This window comes from Parus major, chromosome 15, assembly GCF_001522545.3.
Source record: "Parus major isolate Abel chromosome 15, Parus_major1.1, whole genome shotgun sequence".
Lineage (NCBI taxonomy): Eukaryota > Metazoa > Chordata > Aves > Passeriformes > Paridae > Parus > Parus major.
In genome coordinates this window covers 6,924,392-6,947,314 of record NC_031784.1, presented here as the reverse complement: position 1 = coordinate 6,947,314, position 22,923 = coordinate 6,924,392, and the positions used below count along the sequence as shown (strand labels likewise).

At 40.9% G+C, this 22,923-nt stretch overlaps 1 protein-coding gene and 1 long non-coding RNA gene across 2 annotated transcripts in view; both read left to right on the top strand.

Moving 5' to 3' along the window:
* Positions 1-22,923, top strand: part of ZDHHC8 (zinc finger DHHC-type palmitoyltransferase 8) — a 111,141-nt gene that overhangs the window by 42,854 nt on the left and 45,364 nt on the right. The window lies entirely within an intron of this gene.
* On the top strand, positions 11,170-22,434 carry LOC117245187. The gene is made up of 2 exons (XR_004499549.1): positions 11,170-15,418; positions 15,927-22,434. It is a non-coding gene; the product is annotated as an uncharacterized LOC117245187 (long non-coding RNA).

The window sequence follows — 22,923 nt, the reverse complement described above, 5'->3', positions numbered from 1 at the left end:
GGTGTGCCTGTCCACAAGTGTACCTGAAAGTCTCTGCAGGATCTGGCACAGATGTAAAAAAGGTACAGCTAAAAGGAATATTGTTTCACCATATCTCACCCATGGGCATTACCTTGCTGATTAAAGTACATTTTTCTGAAAAGCTTACAATTTTTTACAATTTTACAATCTAATGACACCAAGTGAAGTATTTGCTGTTTTATTTCTTGTTTTCTTCCAATAACTAATTGGCCTCTTCCATAAATTGGTATTATATTTCTAATTTGTCTTGCTTGAACTGTGCAGCAGCTTCTGGGACTGAGCCTCACTGTGCCCTCCCTCCTGGGTAGAGTCCTTTAGCATCTCCTCAGGATTACTTCTTGATGTTTATAATTGTCATTTCACAACAGAGAGAGTGTTTAAAGTCTCCTATAGAAACCTGTTGTTTCAACACTCAGATTTTTTTCATGGTGGTTTCTTTTCTGCCACCTTCAATTTTCCAATGCAAATGTAAAAATTTGGATACTAAGATTTGAATGTAATACATCAGTGGTGCCACAGAATCACGCCCTGACTTTCTGTTCCCTTGTTTCAGAAAGCTGAAGGCTCTGTGAGTCATTTATTCATTGTGCTGTGGCAGTGGCTGCTCCTGAGTCACTCACCTTCCAGGATGCTGAAGTTCTTCAAGACATCTTTCCTGAAGTGGTTTCCTGTGCTCTCTGTTATCAGAGGTGTAACTCTGTCTCTGGCTTTGCCTGTTTAACTGATGTCAACTGAATATGTTCACATTTTTATTTTTTCTTAATACTTTTATTTTTTATTTCATCCTGCCAATCTGTGTGTTAGCAGAACATTTCTTCCAAGGAATTGGTTGTATCTAGACTTCAGCATTTTTATGTATCTGCATGAGCATTTGGCTAACTCTGATTAATGCAAAACCAAGCTAAAGCAATTTCATTCCCCAGTGACTTTATGCTGTCAACTACTTTGAGATCTGTCAGTTAGACAACCCTTAATCCATTTAGCGTGTGCTTTACTGACATGAGCCAAATTTGTAGTTGGAGTATCATGTGGTGTAAGTCATGTGCCTTGAAAGTCTGAAGTACTCAATCAACTCTACCAGCTAAACCCATGATTTCAAATTCCGAAATCAGGTTTGTTTGAATATTGGTATCATAAACCCCTTGAGATTGCCATTAGTTGCATTTCTGACCTTTAATAGAAACCTATGCAAATTTTTCAGTTTCAGTCCAGCACTGGTTTTGGATGAACAAGGTTCCAGGGGCCAAGGCATGAAGTTAGCAGTCATTTCTACTGGGAACTGTGGAGAATTGCATCCAGTCAGACTTACATTTAAAAATGAACTCATTATAGGCTGAGTATCGGTTAATGCTGTTAAAAACTGCAAACAGACTGGAATATTTGGAGCTGATATATTAAGTGTTGGGTGAGGAAAGTGTTTCAAATAGATCACAGGCTGCTGGCTTCCATCAAGACATTGGCAACTCTTGTAATTGTGCTTCTATGTTCCAAGTGCCTGTCAGAGGTCAGCATCTTTGGGAACGACAGTGTTTGTATTTGATGTCATTGTTTATGCTTTGATTCACAAGCCTGGTTTCTTTTTGTGTTTTCTTCAGTAGAAAGAGATGTTGTTAATTAATGTTCCCAGATAGGAAAGCCCATCACAATTTAGCTAAACATAGCATGCACTTCTTGATAGGAATGCTCATCAAAGTTTAGCTAAACTTAATGTGCATTTTTTAAATCTTTGAACTCCTTGTGTGGAAAAACTGGCCTGGCCTCATAATCAAAAATTAAAGTGGGGCTACTGCAGATTTCAGCTTGATCTCTTGCTTTAGATTTTTAAGTTCAGAGGCTGTTGCAGCAGCTTCCCAGGACCCAGTGTCTCAGAAAGAGGATCTCACTGTTAACATCACACACTGAGTGTTTGGGAGAAGAACTGATTTGATAACTTTTCTGCTTGAAAGATAAATATTGAGGGAGCTTCAGAATATTCAAGGGCTTCCCTCTTTGCAAATTTATATCACTGTACTGTAATTTCGAAAGAAGAATCTGTTACACTGTGAGAAGAATGTCATGGAGTTTAAAATGAAGTCTATTTTAGTTTTGTGTAAATCCATCCTTACTAATCTTAATCTGCCTTTACTAATCTTGCTAGCCTTCTGAAAAATTGGAAAAGGCTGGTTTGAAATCAAGAGTGTGCAAACTCGAGTCAAAATCCCGTTCCTGAAGGCAGCTGGTGTGCAGTCAGCACCCTTTAGATGCTTCTGATAACTTGAATTATCCATGACTGATGTCTTTATCATAGCCTCCTGTGCTGTAAGGTGAGGGAGAGCCATCTGCTCACAGCAGGATTAATCCAATTGATGGCCCATGAACACAAGCTGCTGCTTCATGGATCTGCCTCTCTGAGTGATGGGAGAGGCTGTTGCTGTCATATCACTGTAGAGACAGGCATGTGGCTCACTGCACTTGCAAAAAGTCCCTCAGGACGCCCAAGCTTTGTTTTCTACATCAGCAGCAAAAGAAACACTTGTTTAGGGTGTTCTCACCTACGGCTTTTACCTCAAGAAAACGAGGCTGGAACTAAAACCCATTGTACGTTCAGTATTATCTAACTGTGGATTAAATCTTATTTTGCGTAAAGAGTGTAATAAATATTTATTTTGGGGAAATGGCAATGTCAGCAGAAGACTTAAATAAGAAAAAATAGTTTGAGATTTCTTCTTTTTCCTTTTAGTTCCTTTGAGCTTTTCCTTTAGGGCTTCATTATTAACAATGAAATAGCAAACCTGCTCAAGGGCAGAACTGTACTCTAAGAATCATAACTGTGGTTATAAAAACAATTTTTTCTTCCATAGGATACCAGATAGCTTAAATTTTAACCCTGTAAAGCAAGATCCATGAACTGGGCCATATGAATTTTTGCTGATAAGGTTTTGAATTAATCCCATTTTGTACAGACCTGTGCTTGCAGAAGCTTAAGGAAATTCATCACAGTTGCAGATTGTTTTCCAAGTAATATCCTCATGGACTATGAAGCCTATCATTTTATGATAAATGCATAAAGGTTTTGCTTAACTTCATTTTCGAGTCACTCCATCTCTAATCTCTGTTGCTCAGTTTTTAAGTAGGCTTTGGCAGTCTGGCTGAACTACAGTAATGCTGACATTGAAATTGCACAGTACAAGCTGGGGGAAGGGATGTTAGAGGAGGCTCACTGTAGACACAGCTTGGATTTTTTTCTCCCCTTTGATACAGCTGAAACTCTAACTTCCTGCACAGACAAGCAGTCAACGTGATTTTTGAATATTTGGGTAGAGGATAATATACAGCAAAGTAATTCAGCTGTAATCCCTAAGGATGGGATAACAACATCCCTGCTGTACAAGTAGCTAGAATTATTCAGAAGGTGTAAAGGGGTTTTAATGTTATGAGGAGCTGCCTGTAAAGGGTGCTTTTGAGTAGGCACATCTGTAACTTTGCAAATGAAATCAGAGGCAGGCACGGACGAGGCTGCTGGGTTGTTTGCTGTGCTGAGGAGGTGACTAAGCATCTGCAGCTGCTGGCAGGTGTGCTCAGAGCTGCAGGTGTGGCTTCCAAGGCTGCTCTGCAAAACAGGCATTTGCTCACAGTGATCGAGGCATTGTTATCACTACTTGTTCCAGAACAATCATTGTTGAGATTACAGCATTAAATAAATATTTTCTTTATATTAGTGTTACTATTTTTTTAATCTGCCTGGGTAAGGGGGAATGACAGTAGTTCTGGGAAGAGCTGTAGTAGGGAACTGGCTCTCGAGTATTTAGCTCAGAGCTGTTCAGATCCGTGGGGCTGTGCCAGGGCTGAAACAGGGGCAGCAGGGGGACATTTGGGCCAGCATTTAAGCTGCCACTCTCAAAATCTGGGCCAAAGCATGAGTGGCTTTGATAATCAATGTTTCCACTTTAGACATGGTTCCCTCTTGCTTACTGTAGCAGCAGATACTAAAGTATGAATTTCTCCAGATTGAACTACTTTGAGGTAACTTCAGAGGGGAAGGATTGTGTGAAGAGATACTGATACACTCTTCTTGTCTGTGAGTACACCTCAAGAGAGAACTATCCAAACATCTTTTGTTATCTGTGATCTTTGGCATAAACTTGAATTACATATCTGTCTCTGAGGCAGATGGCAAGCTTTTTCTTTAAAAAAAACCCCTAAAAACAGACTCAAATCTTAAAACCCACTGATTTGTAGCATCCATCCAAGGTAGTGTTTGTTAAAAGTGATTGTTAGTTGTACAGGAGTGTGTTGGCCTGTTCCTTTTTTCCTAGTTTGGGTTTTACAGCCTGTGGTGTGGTGTTAAGCTGAAGGCATAAGGGGAGCTGTGGCAGCGTGGGAAGCAAGCAGGGTGTTGCCACGTAGTAGCTGCAGGCAGGAGCTCCATTCCCCATCCATTCAGAATCAGATGGCCAAAACCCACCCCAGGTTTATTCATCTTTCTACAGGCTTGTTCATACTTCTACAGGTTTCTTTCTAATTCTTTACTTCTTACTGTCACCTAAGTTATTGTTACAGAACAGAGGCTTATATGACAAATAGCAATGAATAGAATTTATGCACAAGTGGGTGCTGTTAATTTCATTTATAGTTATTGAAAGGCTTTGAAGAAATTAAAAGGCTTGGGGTTTGTTTGGGTTTTTTTTTCCCTAAGAAGGTATATATGAAAAGTGCTCCCTTTAAACAGATGGATGTGTGAATGATGAGGAGGTAATCTGATCTATAAATATAAATACAATTTTGTCTACTGGCTTCAGGCCAAAAAGCAATAGGTTTAAAAATCATTATAAATTAAAAACCCCTGCTTTAACTTGAAAATAGTTTTTCCTCTGAACAGAATATTTCACAGTGAATGACCAGAGAGGCTCTTGATGAGAATTGCTGTTTGACTGAGGAGCTCTGTCAGGCATGCAGATCTGGAAGTCACAGCGTGCGACTCTACCCTTGTTGCCAAAGTTCTGCAGGCCAAATTATTCCCAGTGTGACACCTAAAAAACTTAATCTGTGTTGATGTGTATTTCCTCTTACAGTGCTCTTTTGCAACTATGAGTTCAGCTGTGCCGGGTCCACCTAGCCCTATATCCTGTCAGTGACTGTAGCCAGTAGCAGTTGCCTGAAAAGGAGTGTTGGAACAAGCCAGATGAGATTGGCCAGAATACTGTCCCTGATTCCCACAACTGCATTTCAGAGTGCTCTTAAATCAGCAGTGGTGCCTTCTTTGCACAGTGTCAGGCTAGGATCACAGACTGCATTGCAGGGAGTGCCCCAGCAGCACAGCTTGTCCCAGGGTTGGGTCTTCCAGCTTTTGGCTCCTTGTGTGGAGGAGGTAGGAGATCCAGACCCAGCTGTCTCCATAGAGAAGCAGGGCTGGTGCCCAGGTTGGGAGGGACAGTCTGTTCAGATGAACGTGTGGCTCTACCACCAGCAGTTCCTGGGCAGCAGTCCCACACCTCAGCTACTCGGAGCAAGCCTAGGAAGGGAATTTGCTTTCCTGAGAAATAATATTTCCAAGCAATATTATGTTTTGGCCATAACTGAAGAATAATGTATTCTTAGTCTAAATAATTGTAATAAATCTAAATACTACCTTCTGTAGTCAAAAACTATTCAGCAAAAGTGGAGAGTTGAAATATGCAGAGGAAAAGCCTCCTCAAATAAAGGGCAGCATGTTATTAGGATCTGTTTTACTATCACAAGAGTGCTGATCCCGTTGCATTTGTAGACTGTTGCTTTTCTTCCTGGGAAGGCTGTGAGGTTCGTATGAACTGTGCTTCCTGCTAACAGCCCCACTGTTGAAAACTTAAGAGAGCTTTTCAATTTGCCAGACTTCTGGTGAAAGCCTCTGATCTGCATTACACAATTGAGCCTCAGTTCGTGCCTGTCAGAGGCCGGTAGCTGGTAACATGTGGGCAGCTCCAGTCTGCCTCTGAAAGGTTTTGTTCAGTGTGTGCCTCTGCTCGGCCCCATCAGTCCCTTGTATTTTTCAAAATGTTAAGTACTCAGCTTTGCTCCAGTACATTATCTCACAAATCTTCTATTGTTTGGCCCTTTTCTGAAGAGCACATTATGAGTGGTGGCACGAACTGTGGCCAAGTCATGTCTGCAGTGCATGCAAAGGTACTCTGGGCTGGAACTGGTGCCACCCACCACTGAGTGCTTTGGGACTGCCTGAGTCAGGGTGCTTTGGACTTGTTCTTGGCCTAAACTTGTCAATAGTATATAGCATAAAGTACTGTGGCTTTGTTCAATGGGACAAGCAGTGACAGGTACATAATGTTCCTATTCTTGGAGTTGTCAGATGGAAGGGAGCTAATATGATAACCCATTATACTTTGTCTTCTGTGATCTTGAGAGATAGCTTATGCATCTAATTTCCATTGGAGAGGGTTGGAGGAAAGTGAAACAATCCCTGTTAAGGCTCAAATCCAGTCTAGCCAAGCTGCAGGGTTTTCATCAAGAGCAGGAAACAGATAGACAGGGACAGCTGCAGGAGGAGCTGCAACTTCTCTGGAAAAACTACTCAGGCATGTGTTGCAAGCAGGGGTAGCAGGACAGCACTGCTGTTCTGCACAGGGCCTCAGCTTCATGCAGTGGATGGATGGTCCCACAGCCCCTGTGGCACAGGGAGATGCCATTTCAGGGAGGAGCCTGCCTGGCATTTCTCCCAGCGCTGTACACTTGCCTGTTTCCAGGATTTGCTCGTTGTCGTAGAAGAAGAAAAGTGAATAAAAGACTTATTTATGTTTCTAAGTCTTACATCTCTGGGGTGTGCTGCAGGCCCTGTCCTAGAGAGCTCAGCCTTACCTCCTTTGCAGCAGCACCTCATTGCCCTGTGTCCCTGCTGAATCCTACATTTTAGAGGACAGCTGCATGATAAAGAGTTCTTGTACCTTGGTGGGCTCATAGAGGCAACCAGAGAAACCTCCTGGGGTACTCTGGGGTGTTGTTTCTTATGTTCTTAGTGAGACAGAAAAGAAAAGAAAGCCCAGCACCGTGTCCCCAGTGTGTGCCCAGCCACTCACCCAGAGCCAGTCTGACAGTCAGTCATTGCTCCTGTGAAAAATGACTCAGTGCATGTTCTTTATCTGACACCTTCAGGCCTTGACTCCTCCTATTTACTTGGAAGGTGCAAATATTTAGATCTCTTCCAGAACAGATCTGTGTTATTGTTATTTAGGAGGTTTCTTTTCTTAAGCAATTTAGGTTTTTTTCTTCTTTTGTGTAGATTTTGCCAAAATCAAAGATTTTTCCAAGCAAGAAGCCTATGTAAGCACAACTGTGTAGTGGGGAGAACGTTTCTCAGCTTGCTTTCCCTTTCCTAAAGACAAAAGCGCCTTATTGAAATGTGCTTCCTTTCTGACTGCTAATGGCTTTTCCTTCCTTCCTCCTTGAAATGAGCTTAACATTCTCCCATCCTGTTGGGTATAAATTTCAGCCTGGGCTGTTTTCCCTGTTGAGGTGTTGAGTCACCGGCCCTGAATGGGAACCTGTGATGAGGCAGGGAGGAGAGAGGGCTTGGGAAGAGTTTTTCCAGAAGTTTAGTGGTACATGGGATGAATTTCTTTAAAAAACAAGAGTAAGGTGCTATTCGTTTTAGCTTGGGGCTGCTCATATGCTCTTTTCCTCGTTTTATTTCTGGGTACTTTTCTTATGGATCTGGAAAAATTCCAGGACATAATACACAAAATACATAAAGGAAGAGCTGGTTCCTGCTCAATAACAATGTTCCATTTTAAGCTGTCTCGGGTTAAAGGGGGAAAAAATATGATGCTTTATCACTCAAATCCATTTGTCTCCTGGAAGAATGATGCTGAAATCTTGCTTCAAAGGCTCTGTGTGGGAATTATGTCCTGAAGCCTGGATATTCTCCAAGGCTTAATTAAGCTTATTCATAGAAACCCTAAACTTTATGAACTGGACAGCAGACTTCTAAATTTGGCTCTAAGTGCAAAGAGGGTATTGTTTCTGCACACTCTGATTCACAACACTGAACACAGACATAGACTTTGGAATAATTAGTAAAATGGACAGGAATTAAAACAAGCTTTGCTCTGCAACATACCAGATGAGCCAAACAAGTCATCTTCCTATCTGCATTTTTCTCTCTTAAGTAAGGTGTCATTTTGTGTGGTGATGGGTTGTGTCATGTGGGATGTATCTTCTCTGTCTCCCCTCCAGAAATTCTTACTGCTCTAAAGTCCATTGTGGCAGATATGAGACGAAAATCTGCATCTCTTCCCATATCATCTTGCTCTGCAAAATGAAGAAAACAAGGCTGAGCAATGGCATTAAACCAGCAAGAGTAAGGTTAGCTTAGTGCCTAACATACACTTTGACAGTTTCAGAGAAATCTGAACCCAAATATCTTTGTTACTAATATCTATGCTTTGGAGGTTTCTTTTGCCCTTTTTTCCTCCCTCAAGCAATATGTCTCAGAAATTAACTTCTAAAATCAAGACTCAAATTATTATTGTAATTATTGTAAGGTATCTGAGCTTGTGTGAAAGCAAACTATTGTTCAGTTGGCTTAAGCAAAAAAGGGTGATTTTGTTTGGTAGAAAAGCAGGTGAGATTTTAAAACCATTTGAAACCAGTGTGTGCTGCCACCTTCATGGATTTGTTTAGGTTGCAGTCTTCCCTCTGGAGAGTGAGCAGTTCAAGAGGGTCATAAAAGTGGTTTGGAGGGCTTTTTTTGTTGGTATTTGAGGGGGCATTTTTATTGTTCTGCTTTAATTGCAGATCAGTTTATAAATGATAAGATTTTTCAGTAATACTTCCCTTTTAGAAAGCTCACATATAGGTGAAACTGAAGGGTTTACTTGGGTTTTTAAAGAATTCTACCTTGAAGGAATATTTCCTTATTTTTGGTATTACTTAGGATTTTTATATCAGGATTATTATACAGAGGATTTATATAATATTATATTTTATGCAACTTTTCTCACAGCATCTTAAATAAGTGCACAAAAAAGCTGAACAGAAGTATCACTTGGACAGAACAAGTTGTATGCTTTGCTTTCATCACAGTTTTGTCAGTGTTGGGGCAAATTGCAAAATGTCCTCTGTTCAGAATTTTGTCCACACAGAATTCCACTGCAGATTAGTTTTGAAACTTGCTGCTCAAAGGAATTTAACAAAAAATATCCTATGTAAAATTTAAAAAATTTTGCTAGTGTTAACAGATAGAAATGTTGATTGACTGTATTTTTTTAATGTAAGTCATAACATTTAGACATGTAAAAATATAAGTGCTTTTTAAAATGTAAAATAGCTCCATGAGACTGCCTAACTCTCTGTGCATGACATCTCCAGGCTGCTTAAGTACTGTTTGCTTTGTTAGTGAGATGAAACAAGGATTTCAGAATGAGACAGTCGTGGTCTGGAGAAGCAATTGTTATCAGTGAACTTTGTTTCTTGGAAAATGAGGCTCTTAGTACTGGAAACTTTGGCTTTGATATATTGGAGCCTTTGTTTCACGCAGATGTGCAGGTCCTGTTCTGATGACCAGGAGTCACTACGGTTTTCAGTGAGCTATTTCAGCCTCCAACCTGCTTGAAATTTTGCACCTTCCTCCTGTCTGTGCTTGAATAATGAGGAAAGAACCATAGGCTGGAAAGCAGCTTACCTAATCCAGGTTAAAGAGGCTTCAGTTTGGGATAGCTGAGGTTTCCTTGCTTTGGCAATTGCCTACCCAAGTGTAGAGTGTGAGTAAAGTGTCTTTAAAGCATTCACAAGTCTTGTGGCTGCTGACCTGATATTGGAAGATTTTAATTTAACATAGAGCAAATATCATCATTATCTTTCATATCTCTGAAAGCAGCACTGTGCCGTGTATCTTTTATGTTTGATCCTTGCAGGCACTTTGAATGTGTCCCTTATGCCCTGTATTCCTGCTTTTGAATCTGCAGCACAGTATCATAACACTCCATCTTGCAGTGAAAGAGCCAGCTGTAGAATGAAGCATAGGAAAAACCTCAGGGTTGCACTCTCTGTCTGAACTGCTTTAGAGATCAACTCAGCTGAATTCTAATTTAGAGAAGAAAGCTTCCTGTGGTACATTTGCACTGTAAACATTTAGGGAGGTTTGTAAGAGTTTATCTTGAAGTGTCCTTTAGGCTGATTGTTCTGTTTTTATGAAAATTTTGCTTGTGAGAGCCCTTGAATACACACTAGTGAGGAAAGAGGTGAATAGAAGTAGACCACAGAATTCTGAATCTATAGAACATTATGCAGCAGGAGACTAAACTTTGTAAATAAATATTGAACAACTCTATCCGAGCATCTTCACAGCTCAGATTTGAAGTTCAGTAGTGTGGTGCTAGCCGATCTTGAATCCTGTGTCCATCAAAAAATTCAAGGTCAAGAAGGCTCAGAGAAGGCTCAGATCTACCAATCAGTTCTTTTTTCCTTGGGAATGCTTGTAAGAAGGCTCTTATTTTTAAGACATTGGAGATTGGAACTGGAGTGGGTGGAAGGATGGAGGTCCTTGCAAAAAAACATCAGACCAAGCAACAAGGCTGCTTCCCTGAGGAAGGACATGATGGTGTTTGGCTGCCAGAGTCCTGGACAGCTGCTGGTTGAGCTGCAGGATCAATGTCAGGCTAGTTCTTTAGTGGAGATCAATGAAGAGGTAGTCCCTTTCTGTGTCTTTTTATTGAGCGGTTCTATGGGCAGAAGTAATTTCAGCAGATCTAGGAGGATTTGGCTTCTTACTCTGCCCCTTGGCTTAAGACTGTAGTTATCTGTAAACTGAAAACACCATTGTAAAAATCCGAAATCACAACCCTCTGTAACAGGTCACAAGCCTGCCTGTAAGGAAGTGGCCATGTGTGAGCAGGACAGGTCTGTCACCTGGGCTGGCAGCAGGGAAGTCTCATCGACTGCTTGGTGAATGGCAGCTTCCTGAGCTGTCAGACTCATTAAGGACACACTTCTAATTTGGTCAGGCAAGGGCTGCCAGGCTGCATTGTGTGGGGTTAAGCAGCGTGAATAGAGCCCGTAAGCAAAGCTGCTGGAATCTGCTTTTGTGTTCCCTTTGGACGCCTGTCCTCCGCTTTTGGCTTCTTTTCCAGTTCGAAGTGGCCACGTGGAGTTTTGGCACGGTGACTGCTGTCAGTAGATGAGTTATAGATTGCAGAAGTGATCTTACTTGTGCTGAGAGGAGTTACTCAGCTTCTCTTCTCAGCTGTTTTTGCATACATATACTTAGAGTGTCAATTCACTACTTTGTGGGACTTAATTAGAAATGGATTAAGCCCTTTCTCTTTAAAACCCAATTTGAACTGCTATAGGTATTTTCCTTATCATCCCTGCTCACATGTACTAGGCACTGCCTATATAGCAATTAAACTTTGCATTTCTTTTTTACCATCAGAAGATAACCTTCCTCCCCTTCCCACAAGCCATGGAGTCCTGCAGGTGTTTTTGGAGGTCTGACAGTTGTGCCTTCCCCATGCACTCAAGTCCCTGGAAGAGCTGGGAGGCTGTGGACTGACCCTTTGGACACAGGAGATTGCTGGTGGGGAAAACCTGCCCCAAGCAGTCTGGCTGGCTGGGTGTGCTGGCTCTGTCTGTGCCTGGCTGGAGCAGTTCCTCATGGGATTATTGTGAAAGGTTGAGCAAGGAGAAGAGATTGTTTTCATCTCATAAAGGGAACAACCAGATTGTCTCACTGCTGTCTTTCCCCAGTGTGCGTCAGAATACTGTTAATTTAGGAGTTGGAACCCAGTGGAGGATTTTCTGATTCTCTACCATGTGTTTGCCTTTGTGATTCCAGTTTCTCTGTCATCCTTTGGGGATGTTTCTTCCCTGACATCTTCAGCCTTACCAGAACTTATTTTTGTTTCTGCCAGAGGAAACACTGAAATTAATAGTACTTGGTAACCATTTTCTACATCTTCATCTGATTGATCTGATTATGTTAAGGCTGAGTCGAATACTCCATTAAGAGTTTCAACTGCTATGAGAACTGAAGCAGGAAGAGGTTTCCCAGGAGACTGACTGTGTGTGCCTGTGTGGAGCAGACTTGGCAGGGAATTGGCCTGCACAATTCCCTGCCAGAGAGCAGCACAGCTCCAGCACTTCTGTCACCAGATACCTGGGGTGATCCTGAGCTGGGAATAGACACCTGCTGGCTCAGACTTTTTTATCATCCTGGGGGCTGCTCTTCCCTCCAGAAACAAGGGGAATTCATGCCTCTGCCTGTTCATCTACAGGAATATTGATGTAATGCAGTGCCCCATTTTGGGAAGCAGTGTTTTTCCAGGGATGGAAAAGTGCTTGCTTTGTGGGAGGGAATACTTCTTGCAAACAAGCACTGAATTTCCTCATTTTACTTTACTAGGGATTTCTATTGGAAAATAAGGCTGGAGGGGGGAAGTTTGGAATGATTCTGGGAAGCTTTGACTCAGAAAAGGGAGAATGATTCATGTTATTACTGTTATTTATTAAGGAGAACAGACCATGAACCTGATCTTTTACTTATCTTTGGAAACCTAAAGCACTTATGCAGTGACCCCAGAAGAGTTTGTGGGTTTGAAACAAGATCTTCCAACATAAAAGCTAAATCCCAGCTGTGGGAGCTGGCCCACAACATTTTATGAGGATGTACTCCTATTACCTTCATACTTGATAAGTATTTTAATATCCTTAGTGCTTCCCTTCTCTGTTTGTGAAACGGGGTGGTAAATAAGGCTTGAAACTTGACCCTTTCTGTGCTGTGACCGTGGTCAGTTTATCTCTGGTTATTGCTGGAGTCTCAATGTAAGAGGTTATTCAAGAGTCTAGTTTTGATGGGGAGAATTTGATTTCTGAGAAAACCAATTTGTTTAGTAGTAACGTGTTTTGTCTTTTTAATTTGGAAATAAACATTTAGTTCTCCAAAAATAACTTTGCTGTTAATAATCAAAACCTAAGATAATCAAAGGTATAATTAGAAAGAAGGTCTTAAGCTCCATCTTAAGATAATACTGAGAACTGTGAGATAATTTACATTTGTGTTTGTATTCTGCTGTGAAAAATAGATAAGTGCAACCTGAACAATGTTTTAATTATATTTGGTAAGAGAATTTAAATGAGGAAAAATCAAAATTTGACACAGTCTATGTCCCACCTGCAACTTCATTATTGTATTTCAGAAGGCAGTATAACTTCATCTTTTAGCTAATTCCTTAGGTCAGTTCTTTAAGGAATCAATCAGACAAGGTTCTGTCCATTTTATGAAAATAGAAAGGCACTTGACTGTGTCCACACAGTTTTGTCTTCTCCACTTGTAGTATCATACTGTACACCCCTAATACTTTTGGGTGTGCTGTCAGAGGCTGAGAATCAGAGAAGTTAAGAGAGAGTTTTAACTCATAGGTTTAAGTTCTAGAGTTAGAGACTGTAACAAATATCTCCATTACCCTCCTGAAAAATCCTGTTAGCAAAGCGGTCCCATCGTATCTAAGTTACTGGCTTGAGTATTGCTTGTATTGTCTGTTAAAGTATAGCAGCTCAATCTCAGAGATTGAGAAGGCATGCAAAGACTCTACTAGCGAAAAAAAATGGATAGAAAGGACGAATTGTCACAGCAAGTATAGAGACTTGAACTTAGACTGTATCTCAGTGCACTGGCGAAGGCAAAGTCCTCAGCTTCCACAACTGTGAATCAAACACTTCTGACCAACTTAACACCCATCCCAGAAGGATTTCCTTACAGGCTCAAGAAAACTGATTTGTGTCAGTTGGAATAATCACACTGCTCAAAGTTAACAGGTCTCCAAGGTTTTGGATAATCAACAGAAATCTTAATTGCGTTCAACCCCAGATAAGAATTTATCAGTAATAACAGATATTTAGTTGACATGTAAGCAGTCCTGTGAGGTCACCAAAAAACATTTCTTGGATCATATCTGTTAGTGGAGTTGAAAGTTTTCTTTGCTTAAAGGTCCAAAGTAATGTCAGCCACATGGCCATGGAAGAGATGTGATAAGGCATTGAAAATCCATCAGTGTTTTCTTCATAAAGCTGCAAAATAAACACATTGAACTTTGCTGTAGTCAATTTATGCCTGAAATCATCTTGTCCTGTGTCCTGTGAGAGAATCTGAGAAACTGTTGTGGAAGAAAGAAGATCCTCTGTCAGGATTGTGAATACCTTCCAAAACTGAACTCAAACAGTGAGCTATGCACTCAAGTACTGGAGTCTATGGGTGACATTACAGGGAGGGGCTGCATAAGAACAAACATATGTCAAACATATTGTAGAGGTTTCCTCCTACTGGGCTTGGACTTTGTAGCTCTCTTAGGTTGCCAGAATTAAACACGATACACAGTTTGTGGCTTTTGTGTCGTATTTCTTAATGCAGTGCCTGATGTACAAATCGAATACTGCAGCAGGATACAGGGATCAATAGTTACCTTACCAAGTGACCTGTCTCCTGTCCTTGCTTTGACCTCTGGAGCTCTCCTTGGCTATCCTCATCTCCCTCCCCAAATCAGCAATCTCTGCATAAAGGAAATGAGCATCAAGATCGTTCCCAGCAAGAAGTATCTTCATAATAAGAACAAAATCTCTATTTCATGGAAACATTTTATGAGTCAACATGCCGAAATCCACAGTTCAGGCAGTTCATCCCAAAGATCATTATTAAGTAGTAGGGTTAAGAACTGTTTTCTTGGGAGTGATTTTGCTACTTGGGCAAATCTCTCACAGGTACAGCCTATTAGGAAGTGCAGACCTCTTCCTATAAACAAGCAAGCAAAAACAATCCAAAGGACAGCAATGATCTGTTGCCTTGCCAGCAGGGAAAGTCCAAGAGAAGGCATAGACTTCAGCAGAAGTAGAATCTTGGGGGGAAAAGCTGTCGTCTATAATGGGATTTTTTGAAGGAACCATTTATTCTGTACAAAATTGTCCAGTCAAAAGAGCTGATGAGTTTAAGGAACCAGCAGAAATACCCAAGGAAAAGCTCAGGCAGCCCAGCCTGGTTATTGAATTGAATGCAACACTCTCTTTGTATAGTACAGGTGGGCCTGAGAAGAGATTTAAGTCATCTGCTATGCAACATGATTTACTTTGCCATAGCCAATTTCATCTGCAGCAGCCAACACTGATTTTTCAAGTGGGTAACTCCAGCATTTGCAGTCTGAGAATGCAGCCCCTTTTTTTATCTTTTTTTCCTTTTTATTTTTTTTCTCTTTTTTTTTTTTTTTAAATTGAAGATGATCAAAAGAACTCAAATTACAGGAACTTCCCTCACCTGAGAGGCACAGAGTTTGGTAAGTAGATCTTTTTGAAAATTCTCTTAAGAACACCCCTAGCTTCAGCCTGGTGATTCAACACTGATATGTTCCTCTTTTCTCCTAGGAATAAGAATTCCAGTACCAGCAAGAAGGTAAGCTGTGTAGTGAGTTATTACAAATTTCACATCCATTCCAAAAAGATTCTTCCTAGAAATCCTTTGAATATGAAATTCAAATACTCTTTGAAGTCAGTTGTCTTGGAAAATTTTCTGGTCCTTTTTTTTTCACCCAGTTCATGTAGAATGTGATAATTTATTCTTTTGTTTCCTTGGCTGAAGGGAATTCAGTGTGTATTTTTGCTTCACCCCACTAGTTTGAGTGATTCATCTTGCCTTCCAAAGTGATTACATGTCCATCAATCCAACCACAAACCCCTTTTTGAAAACTCCTTGCTGCTGTTATATATGCTGAATAAATCCCAGCCAGACTACCTCAAACATATGTTTCTGTGACACAATAAAATGATTGCAGGGATTATAGCTCTCTGTAGCTGCAACTGGGAGCATTGAGCAAATAAACCAAACAACCTTCACATTCCCCACCCCACTCGGTAAAACCACTGCAAACTGTGTATAACCTGTATTTGTTCTTTTCCTGCAGCATCCAGAAGAGTCTGTGGAAGCAGCTACCTGGAGCAGCTCTCTTGCTGTTTTCCACCTGCAACCTCATGAGCCTTGTCTCTAAATAGCTGCGTTTGGGCTTTCTCCTGAAAAGCACTGAGTACTCTGCATATTGTTAAACATTTTCCCATCTGGTTTTGGCTTCACAATGGATTTCTCCTGAACCCTGAAAGCAGTGAATTCTTTTGAAAGAAAATTACCTGACTGAAGCAGAATACAATATGAAGAGTCTTCCACATGTTAGTCCTATATCCAGGAAGCCTCCCTTCAGGATTAGTGGTTCCTCAGATGCTTTGATGGCCAGGGCTGGCAGTGCTCTCACAGGCAGAGCAACTTTCAGGTGGCCTCCTTGGCTCTGGTTTTGCCTCAAGTTGTTTTTACTTCTCTTTCCTCAGAGCTGTTTTTCCTTGTCAGCTCCTCTTCTTCCTCTTTTACTCATGTTCTTCAAGAGCAAATTCTCATAAACTTACCTCATGGTTGCTCTGTCTCCACCTTCTGCTCATTGTATTTCAGTATTATATTTCACTTGTTGTGGTTTATTTTTAATCAAACCATATCACATTACTTTTTGGGGCTACAGAAGAGTGTTTGACATGTTTAAGTTGCCACTGTGAGGTTCTTCTCCAAACAGAATTCAAACCATTATGTTGCAATCTGTACCAGAGCCTTTCTAGCAGCTGTGTTTATACAGCTTCTAGTAAAATGGGTCCCTGATTAGGATTTTTGAATAGCTCATTCACTGAAAAAATGGTGTTTTGAACCAGCTAAAGCTATTTTAAAAATTGGGATAATATATGATTAAAAGTTTTGGTTTGAAGAAATCAGTGGCAACACCCTGCCAAATTTTAGGCCTCAAACATCCTCACCATTAGTATCATAAAGATTAAGTTACTGGATTTTAACTGGGAAAGAAGTGGTTTTCTTTTGCTTGTTAAAAAAATTAACTGCAAAAGTAATTTGTCACAGATTGAAAATTTAATGTTTAGTCACCCAAAATTGTTGAAGCTCGGTAAATTAGATAAAACTGAAGACAGGTTCTTTTTTTTTTATTTTTTTTATTTTTTTTAATTTTCCAGCAACAATGATTTGAGGGCAACTTAATCTAGAATAGAAACTGGACATTAGGCAGTTCTGGGGTTGCTCCACTGTTATCAAGACAAGCTTTTTGAAAAACCAAGCCCCATCCTCAGCTGAGTGACACTGACACACACCACACACTGTGTGTTGGGCAGGTGGGTTTTCAGGAGCCTGTCTGCTCCTTCCATGCCAGGCAACCTCCTCAGGAGGATGTAGAAGCAATAGCTGCTGTCTCAGCAGCAGTGCCTTCTGCAGGGAACCCTGAGGCTCTTCCTCCCACTGGTGAGGCTGGGGACAAAAGGTTTCTCATCTTTGCTGTTCCCCATGGTGGAGGTGGCAGCTGCATTTCCAGAATTCTGCAGGTTATTTGTGTTCATGCTGCAGACACCGGCACTGTACAAAACTAAAGGCACATTAAGGCAGGGAAACACCAAGTGCTGCTTCTGCTCCATTAAACTGGAACTCAGGATTAAAGGACCAAAAGCTACTTCGACTGACAAACTTCATATTTAAATGTTTTTTAAATTGTAAACTAAGAGCAAAGATTTATAAGTTTGTGTCATGATCCATAAATCTAGATTTTGTCCTTTGCCTCTAGACAAATGGCTTGTAGAGGAATTTGTAGTGGTTTGGATAAGTCTAGGTTTCAGCAGTCAGCCCTCTTAAGTCAGACATATATGAAACATCTGTGATTGTTTCAGGAATTTGGCAGACAATCACATGCTTAAATCACATTTTCCCCTTTGAACACTGGAAATGTCCATATATAAATTAGACACACAAGCCACATAACTCTGCATTTGTGAATTGGACACGGTATCAACCTGCTGTTACCTCGCAAATCCTACTGCAAGGTAAGAGCAAGTTGATACCTTGCCATAGTGAAAGTGAGCAGTGTAAAGTTTTTTAAAACTCCCTAACTATTTTGTGCCCTGAAATAAAACCTCAGAGCTTTGAGGGGAGTTGTTGCTAAATGGCAGGCTACTTTAGTGTTCAGAATTTGCCAGTTAGCCAAAAGACTAAGACTGAAATCAAAAGGTTCTTTGAGTAAATTTTTACAAACCCTCCTTTCCAAGCAGAATTACTGGGTTACATGTGTAGCTGTCACATGCTGGGCCCCTGAGTACATTCACCATGCTGTTGTGCAGAGTCTGTCTAGAATCATCTCATCCTGTAATGAGATCATGTGAATTCAAAGCATATGAAACTTAATCCTAGTTTTCAGGATGATACCCTGTAAATTTAAAATTGCAGAGTATAAAAAACACATAATGTTCCTGACTGCTTATTATAAAAAATGGGGCCCAGCTCATTATGGAGCAGCTTTGGTTCTGGCGCTGAAAGCAGAATTTGGTAAAGGAACTTCAGTGGGAGATTGAAGCTGATGTCTGGTGACCTTTGTCAAGCAGAACAAATGATTCTATGTTTGCTAGAATTGTATTAGTGCTGGATGCTTCTGGTACAGCCTGAGCAAACGAAGTTTACAAGTCTGGCTGGCTGTCAGCAAACTTTGCCTTTTGATTAAGTCTACAAATGCTGCAGCATGGACCCTCCAGGTAGGAATTTAGGTTCTGCTTTATTTGATGCCTTCAATAGTTCTAGAAAGTCATTTTGCTTGTAATAGAAAAGCGTGATGAAAACAGACATAATCCTAAATAATGTGTTAAAATCAATTGTTGTGTCTTAGATTACTGCATAGGACATGTCCTTTGGTACACACAGGAGTTGTTTGAACAGTTAAAGACAGCAAGGAAGAGGCTGTCACACACATACAGGCTGTACCTCTGTGAACTCCAGCTCTGGCATGACAAAGCAGAGCTATCTACTATTTAAGCTTAACCCAGCTCATAGTGGACACAGAGCCAAAACTAGGTAAGAAAATGCTCCCCAAAAGAGAAGCCAAAATTTGCAGCCAGTCATTGTCTTTTGTATGAATTACCTTTAAGAGCTAAAGGCTACATGCTTCTGACTTGACCACTGAAATGCTGTAAATTTACTGTGGAAGTACCCTTGGTAGCTTTGAGCTTGAGGATGTACAAGGTTTCTTAGCAGCATTCAGTGACCTGTCTTGTGTAATGCCAGGCATTTCCATGTTCAGCTCACTGCTTTATTCTAAGGACAAACTTAGTTGGTTGCCAGTAGTCCCTCTGTGGCAGCGATTTTGACTCTGCCTGATTGAGCAGCATCACACTGGAGGGAATAAAGGTGGAAGGATTGTCTTCCCCAAAGCTAATGCTGGGACAAAAATTACCTACACTGGCTCCAATATGTCACTGATGTGGAAAACAGGCTTATTGTTTTCTTCTAGCACTTTCTGCCACCTCCTTTACCTTTCTTTCCTTTCTGTCTTCTGTACTTTGGCCTCACTGCTCTCTCCTATATATCTCTCTCTTCTTTCAGTTATTGTTCCTTTACATGCTTAATCCAAGGCATCCCAGTTCTAACTGGGTTTTTTTGCCTTATTCCCTGGGAAACATCTATATCCTTTCTGTTCCCTTCCCAGGGTGTATTTTTATGCGAGCATTGGTGCATCTCAGCCAGTTGCAAGCCTCCCTCTCCTCCAGCTGAGCGAGAACTTGATAGCAACAGACTGTGTGCCTGACTGGACTAAGCTGAGCATCTCCCCTTTGGATATTCTTGGTGGCTGCTGCCATGCTCCCCACAGCATGGCCCAGTTTCTCTCTCTGTGGTGATGAGAGGGTTGGCATAGAAACTGTAAAGCAACCTGGCATCTTCCACAACTTTATTTATTTGCCCCTTGAAGAATGTAACTTTCCTTTTAAGGAAGACAAACCTATTTGGAAGATATTCTTGACATCTTTGGGGTAATGCAGTGTAGTGTTTCTCTTGCCAGCCTATCTGAACCATTTCAGGAGGTTGTGGTGGGTTAGAGCTGATTGGCAGCTGTCAGTCACTGGTTCTGCATTGTCAGTGTTTTTCTTAGGCAGGCTGAATTGCCTGATGGAGCTCTCTGGAATGTAGCAGGAGGCAGTGCAGCATTTTAAATTAATTGCTTGTGGAGATAGCTGCAGGATTGTGGTGTCAGAAAATATTGCTAAATCTCGAGGGATTTCTTGGCATTTTGTTGCCACAATAAAGTCATAGTTGTCAGAGTGGCTTAGTACAGCCACCAATACATGTACACTTATTTATGCAGCCTGAAAATGTAGTGCAATAATAAAATACTCTATTTACATTTCTGAGACTTGCATTCGAGTCTACTAATGCTACTTTTGTCATTGTCTAAATGCATATTTCTTATATATGAAATTTATAGAGATGTTAAGAAGAGTTGTCAGTAAAGTCACGTTTTGCAACCAGTCTTAAACATGATCCTAACTTGTGGGTTTGCATCTCTGTTGTTTTTTTACCTAAGCATTTCAGTTTTGGAAATCCATATTTATAAGGAATTTGTTCCACAGTAGAATTGCCATGGCATTGTTAATACCGGGATGACAAGAGGCCTGAAAATGAAGTGTTGAGCAAACAAAAGCAATTTCCACTTGAGCTTTTTTCAACTGTCCTGAAGTCCATCCAGTCTGTGTTGTGGAGCATTTGCAAAGTAAGATTAATTCTGTGCAGAACTGCTGCTGAGTTACAGGAAGGCAGTCAGCTGAGACCAAAAAATGAGGTTCCTGTGTCTCCAACTTTCACCTTTCAACCAGTCAAAATTTTGCTTGCTTTGAGAATGTAAAGGTATCTGTTTTACTGTGTGTCGTAGTTGAAACATCCACATTCAGGGTTATGTTCACTATAAATTATCTTAGTTGCACAAGTGTGAAAAACACTTGTGCTGTATGGTGTTTTTCTCACACTGTATTTGTGTCCGTTCCTCTTGTGTCCAGTGAGATGTTTCAATTAAAGCATTACAGTTAAGTCAGAAGAGCATCCACCCTGTCAGCAACTTGGAGAATGCTCCAATTATCTTCTTACCATGTCTGTGGGACTAAACCATGAACATCCCTGCCAGGTTGCTCAGTCGTTCTGGGCCAAGCAGGATTGCTTACATGAGTAAAAAATTCAATGTCGTCTTGCAGTGCTGCTTAACAAAGTTGTGCCCACACTGGTCATGGTAGAGTGTTACTGGAGGAGCTTTCCTCATGCTTATCTGTGCTTTTACTCCTTCCATTTGTCTTGTTGCCTTGGTGCCTCTCGCTTCTGGGTTTTTCTTTAGGAGGAGCTTTATGTTTCTGTTAGGATACATTTGTGAATTCACTGCTTTTTCTCCCAGAACTTAAACTGGAGACAGATTTTTAGTATGTTTTACAGAACAGATGTGAAATCCAAGCTAATTAAACTAATCTGATAAAATAGGTTTTAGAATTAATCTAATGTGCTACTCTGTAAAAAGCACACATCAGCAGTACTTATTGTCTGTAGCTACAAGAGTGTGGAAAAAAAAAAGCCCACATGCATTCAGCTGCTGCAGCAGCAAAGAATTTCCTTAGAACAGTGGACATGATAATCACAATGCAGTGTGTTAGCCTAAACTTGCTAATAAAGGTTTGTGCTCAGACCCAGTCTCACTGAGAAAGGAGAGACTGAGCTGAAAATCATCTGTGGAAACCTGGCAGATTTGTGAGTTGGGTGAAGAGAAGATAAAATATGATTTTCAGGCTGTAATGAAAGATGGTTTTGGAGGACGTGTGCATGTGCAAGGAGCCTGAGGGAGGATGTGGAAGATAGGAAATTCTGCGTCTTTGAACACTGACAAATCACCTGGCTCTGCTTAATGATCTGACAGCATCTTCTCACCAGCTGCATTAAGATTTGGGCTATTCATCACCTTCATAGATTCATAGCATTAGGTAGCACAACTTTTCTATCAACACATGATTTTTCCTGGCTGGTGAGCTGAAGAAAAGCTTCTTACAGTTCCTTCAGTAGGGGAAGTACACAAACAGGCAGGTTCTACTCCATGTCAGATTATGGGATTTGTGTCTCTGAACCATTTTTGTCTGCCACAACCATTTCAAGTTTGAGACATTGATTCCAGAAACTGGTATTTTGCTATTCATCATTAAAGATTTGGTCAAAGGTTTCTTCTGATCGATTTATTTTTGCCTTCATAAACTTGCCTCTCAGTAAGACTTCCCAGTGTCTACTGTGATGAATTTAGGAATGGCTGAAGATCATAAAAAAAAAAAAATGGAGAGGTTTTCATAGAGATAGCATTTGTTTGGGGAAGCAGTGGTATCTTTACCATTTATTACTGGGAAGCAACTTTGTCATCCCATTTGTTGGGAGACAGCTGTGTACAGCTGCTGGACAGAACTAGTTTTTAGAAAGCTGGTTTATAAGAAGTGACATTCATCACTGATCCACTGAAGTGCCTTGGTGCTGCCAAGACTAATGGGTACACTGTAACATCAGCAACCATATTGAAATAAAAAATGATAGGTCTTACAGTGTTCGGGGGTTGGATTTAATAACATTTTAAATGTTTTTGTGTGAAGATGGTGTTGATGGTTCTGGTGGTGATGTTATATTGGTCACTCACATGATTTGAGGTAGATAGAAATATAGATAATAGAATTTGGGAAGGATCTTCCAGCTCATTGAGTCCAACACTTAACCCAGCACTGCCAAGTCACCACTTATACCATGTCCCCATGTGCCACATCTACACTTTTAATACCTCCAGGGATGCTGACTCAGCCACTGCCCTGGGCAGCCTGTTCCAAAGCTTGACAACCCCTTCAGTGAAGAAATGTTTTCTGATATCCAACTTAAACCTTCCTTGGTGCAACTTGACAGCCTTTCTTCTTCCTGAGGGTCTCCCCTTGGCCTCCTTTCCTCTAAGCTAAACAACTCAAATTCCCCTCAGCCACTCCTGATAGGACTTGTGCTCTGGACCCTTCACCAGCTTCATTGCCCTGCTTTGGATTAGCTTTTGGACC